Source organism: Gavialis gangeticus, unplaced genomic scaffold (genome assembly GCF_001723915.1).
Source record: "Gavialis gangeticus isolate Ggan-Ray unplaced genomic scaffold, GavGan_comp1, whole genome shotgun sequence".
In the NCBI taxonomy this organism is placed as follows: Eukaryota; Metazoa; Chordata; order Crocodylia; family Gavialidae; genus Gavialis; species Gavialis gangeticus.
In genome coordinates, this window is record NW_017728995.1 from 29,994,656 (window position 1) to 29,999,936 (window position 5,281).

Below are 5,281 nucleotides of genomic sequence, written 5' to 3' on the forward strand. Positions count from 1 at the left end.
TTGTGTGCTCTATGAGCTTTGAAACGAAAGGGAGGAGGAATGTAGGGTAGAAGCTGGGGTATTGGTGGGCAGCCGTGTGCTTACGGGGGGGCCGTGCGTTTGTTGGGATTAGGGAGTCCACGGATGTGAAAGAGCTGTGTGCGGGCAACGCGGGAGAGCGTCATGCAAGCAGATGTTTTCTCGCCGGGGATCAGGTGCTTCGTGGCTTGTAATCCATCCTTGTGGGAGGATGTTCGTGTACAGAGCCGGGGCATCCATGGTGGCCAAGGAGGCGTTTGCTGGAAGCTTGTCCGGTCTCCCTGCAAAAGCTGAGGTGTCTTTCAAATAACTGGTGTCTCCAGCGCCATGGAGGAGTCGCAGAGCCAGGCGTGATGGGGCCACAGCCAGAGGCAGCGGGGCATCCTGAGCCGCCAGGTTTTGTGGATCGTGGGTAAGAAGTGAGAGGTGCCTGGCCTGGGTTCCCGGGGGCAGAAGCAGTAGCCCTCCCCCTCCTGCGATTACAGGCGTAGCTTCTTTGGGGGCTCCTGCACTTCCTTCCGCCATCGGGCTGTGCAGCCTTGTCAGGAGGCGGCGAAACCGTGCTGAAAGGCTGCCTCGGCTCCCCGCGTGCGTGCTGCTTTGTCCACGAGAGCAGGGGCATCCGCCTTGCAAGAGTGGTGCGTGATGAGAAAGTCCGTCTCCATCCGCCTCGCGGCCACCCTCCGGGGAAGCAGGAGACCTGGAGGAAGAGTGAGCAGGAGGGGGCAACAGGGGAGGCGCGCTCATCGGGGTGATCAGCTCGGGTGCGTGCACCTGGAGCACGGAGCAGGAAAACCTGGAAGTCCTTGCCCAGTCACGGAGCGACGAGGTGGTGGGAATAACAGAGACTTGGTGGGAGCCCGCGTGACTGGAGCACCGTCATGGATGGGTGCAAACTGTTCAGGAAGGACAGGCAGGGAGAAGAGGAGGAGGAGGACTTGCTCTGTATGCAAGAGAGCTGTATGATTGCTCAGAGCTCCAGCATGAAGCTGGAGACAGGGCTGGTGAACGTCTCTGGGTTAAGGTCGGAGGGGCAAGCAAGAAGGGTGACGCTGCGGTGGGGGTGTGCTATAGACCACCCGTCCAGGAGGAAGTGGTGGATGAGGGTTTCTTCGACCAGCTAGCAGAAATTTCCCAGTCACGAGGCCTGGTTCTCATGGAGGGTTTCAGTTGCCTGCGATCTGCTGGGAGGGCAACACAGCAGTGCACCGGCAATGCAGGAAGGGTTTGGAGAGTGCTGGAGACAGCTTCCTGGTGCAAGTGTTGGGGAGACCGACTAGGGGCCCTGCTCTTCTTGCCCTGCTGCTCGCAAACCGGGAAGGGCTGGTGGGGGATGTAGTGGTGGATGGCAACGTGGGCAGCAGTGACCACGAGATGACTGAGCTCAGGATCCTGAGGACAGGAAGGATGCAGAGCAGCAGAGTAAGGACCCTGGACTTGAGAAAAGCAGACTTTGACTCACTTAGGGAACTCGTGGGCAGGATCTCCTGGGAAGCCGGTCGGAGGGGGAGAGGAGTCCAGGAGAGCTGGCGGTACTTGAAAGAAGCCTTACTGGGAGTGCAGGACCAAACCATCCCGATGGGCAGGGAGACTAGCAAGTGTGGCAGAAGACCAGCTTGGCTTAGCAGGGAACTCTTCAGTAAACTAAGTCACAAAAAGGAAGCTTATAAAAAGTGGATACTTGGACAAATACCTAGGGAAGAGTATAAGAGCATTGCTCAGGGATGCAGGGATGAAGTCAGGAAGGCCATAGTGCAATTGGAGTTGCAGCGAGCAAGGGACGTGAAGGGAAACGAGACGGGTTTCTACAAGTATGTCGGTAGCAAGAGGAGGGTCAGGGAAAGCGGGGGTCCCTTCCCAGCCTAGTGACGGGAGATGAAGAAAAGGCCGAAGTGCTCAGTGCTTTTTTTTCCTCTGTCTTCACCGACAAGGTCAGCTCGCAGACTACTGCACCGGGCAGCAAAGTCCGGGGAGGAGGGGAGCAGCCCTCAGTGGTGAAAGACCAGGTTAGGGACTGCTTAGAAAAGCTGGACGCGTACAGGTCCATGGGGCTGGATGGGATGCACCCAAGGGTGCTGAGGGAGCTGGCTGATGTGATTGCAGAGCCATTGGCCATCATCTTTGAAAACTCATAGTGATCAGGAGGGGTCCTGGATGATTGGGAAAGGGCAAACATAGTCCTTTATTTAAGAAAGGGAAGAAGGAGGATCCAGGGAACTCCAGGCCAGTCAGCCTCACCTCAGTCCCTGGAAAAATCATGGAGCAGATCCTCAAGGAATCCGTTGTGAAGCACTTGGGGGAGAAGAAGGTGATCAGGAACAGTCGGCATGGGTTCACCAAGGGCAAGTCGTGCCTGTCCAACCTGACCGCCTTCTACGATGAGATGACTGGCTCTGGGGATGCCGGGAGACCGGATGTGGAGTACCTTGACTTCAGCAAGACTTTCGATATGGTCTCTCTCAGCATTGTCCCAGGGAAGCTAGGGATGTGTGGGCTGGATGAACGGACTGGAAAGCTAGCTGAAGCATCAGACTCCGAAAGTAGTCACCAATGGCTCCATGTCTAGTTGGCAGCCGGTGTAAAGTGAAGTGTCCCAGGGGTTGGTCCTGGGGCCAGTTTTGTTCAATGTTTTCATCAACGACCTGGAAGATGGGATGTGGTGCACCCTCAGCAAATCTGCAGATGACACTGCGCTGGGGGGAGCAGTGGATACACTGGAGGGGAGGACTGGGATTCAGAGTGACCCAGACAGATGGGAGGATTGGGCCAAAAGAAATCTCATGAGGTCCAACAAGGACGAGTGCAAAGTCCTGCTCTTAGGAGGGAACAATCCCCTGCACCGGTGCAGGCTGGGGGTGACGGGCTGGGCAGCAGCTCTGCAGAAAAGGACCTGGGGGGACAGGGGACAAGAAGCTGGACAGGAGCCAGCAGTGTGCCCTTGATGCCAAGAAGGTGACCGGCATCCTGGGCTGTATTGGGAGGAGCGGTGCCAGCAGATTGAGGGTAGTTATTGTTCCCCTCTATTTGGCACAGGTGAGGCCACATCTGGAGTCCTGTGTCCCATTGTGGGCCCCCACTACAGAAAGGATTTGGACAAATTGAACAGAGTCCAGAGGAAGGCAACAAAAATGGTTTGGGGCCTGGGGGACAGGACTTGTGAGGAGAGGCCGAGGGAACTGGATTTATTTAGTCTGCAGAAGAGAAGACCGAGGTGGGATTTAATAGGAGTCATGTCCAATTTTGCCTGCCCCCCACCCCTTACATGTGGACCAAGTCAGAGAGAGTTGCAGGAGGGTAGCAGAAGTGGTTGTGGGGTTGGGGGCCAGGACTGGTGAGGAGAGGCTGAGGGAACTGGGCTGACTGAGTCTGCAGAAGAGAAGACTGAGGGGGATTGAATAGCAGCCTTCACCTCGCAGGGGGGCTGCAACGAGGACGGAGCTGGACTGGTCTCAGTGGGGGCAGACGACAGGACAAGGAGCAATGGGCTCAAGCTGCAGCAAGGGAAGTTGAGGTTGGATATTAGGAAAAACCTTCTCACTAGGAGGGTGGTGAAGCCCTGGGGCAGGTTACCCAGCGAGTGGTGGCCTCTCCATCCGTGGAGGTGTTTAAGACCCATGTAGACAAAGCCTTGGCTGGGATGATGTAGCTGGGGCTGGTCCTGCTTGGAGCAGGGGGTTGGATTAGATGTGACCTCCTGAGGTCCCTGCAACCCTCATTTTCTATGACTCTATCATTGGAAGACTTTTCAAATCCCCCCTCAGTCTTCTCTTCTCCAGTCTAAATAACCCTAGTTCTTCCAGCCAGACCTGGGAAGCAAGATGTATGAGGACTCGAGTCACTTTTGACCGTCTCCGCTGGATTCTTTCGGGGCTTCCCAGCTGGCCGGTGCATCTTGAAGTGTGAAGCCCAAAATCAGACAAAGGACTCCAGTGCTGAACAGAGCAAGAAAATCACTTCTCTTGATCTGCAAGCAACTCTGCTGCTAGCACGACCCAGTTGGCCTTTTCTGCAAGAAGAGCACACTGTCGGCAACTTGTTCAGCCTCTGCCTGCCAGGGTGTCACCCTTGCTGTTCTCCCCTCTCGCCCTGACCCGGAGGCTTCCAGGGGACCTAACTCCCGCACCTCAGAACAAGCAGATGCCTCATGCAATCAAAGGGGCGTTTGCATCCATTTGCCATCCTTCTCCACGGCCCCCGAGACTGTGCACGTGCAGCCCCCCCAACCTCTGAGTTATCCCTTAATTGCCCTGAAAGGGAGAAAACAGCTGTGATCCAGGGCTTGCGCTGGAGTTTCTTGCCCTGCGGAAAACAAGATCAAGGGGAAGATTGGTTAAAAAGAGACGTTTTCCTTGTGCCCTGGAGCAGTAACAACTTCTGCATGCTCCGTTCAATCGGTGTGGATCTAGTGAGATCCACCACTGCCTCCTTCCCCCGTGAGCGGGTCCGGCCCACCCTTGGCAGGGCTGCAGTCCTGTGACCGGTCCCGCCACGCCTCCCCGATCCCGACTGCATCACGTGTCTGTGATCATACTCGGGCCTCCAATTCCTCCTGCTTATTCCCCAAGCTTCTGGCATTAGCGTGTAAACATCTTAGATAACCAGTGGTTGCCCTCGTTTCTCCCTGCGAATGTTGCTAAGGTCCCCCCGTCCTCTCCTTGCTTTCTATCCAGGTCCCCAGGCTGCTTACTTGCCTCCGGGCTCCTGCCGCTGTCCCCTGGTTGGAAGCCCACGCGGCAGGGCCCTGATCCCTGCTAGCATCACCTATGATGCCCCCTCCAAGGCCGTGGTGCTGCGTGTTGCTGCAGAGATCTCCCCTCCTGCAGGATCAGGCAGCTCAACCTGTTGCGGGGGCCGAGGTTTTGCTTGTCCCCCCTGGTCCCAGTGTGCTTGGGAGTGGAGGAATCGCTGGGGCGGGGGCTGGTGCCCAGTGAGCCCACTCCGCGTCTCTGCTTTACCAGGCAGGCTCGTCACTGTGGGGGCCTGGCTGTGGGTGCTAGACCCAGTGTTGTGGGGGGCATTGCCCCTGCCTCTGCTGCACTGGCCTTTAGCCTCTGCCATTTGCCCTTCAGCTGGGTGCCATGTGTGCCAGGCCCAGGCGTCTCCCCCAGAGCCACAGCCAGCCTGGGCAGTGCTGGGTGCCCAGCAGGTGTTCCCCCAGTGCAGCAAAGCCAGAGGAGGGTGAAGGGCCTGGGGCTTGTGTCTGGAGACGGCTTAATCGAGCTAGAGGTGCCCCAGTCTGGTCTGCAGCCACCACCTGCCCTGG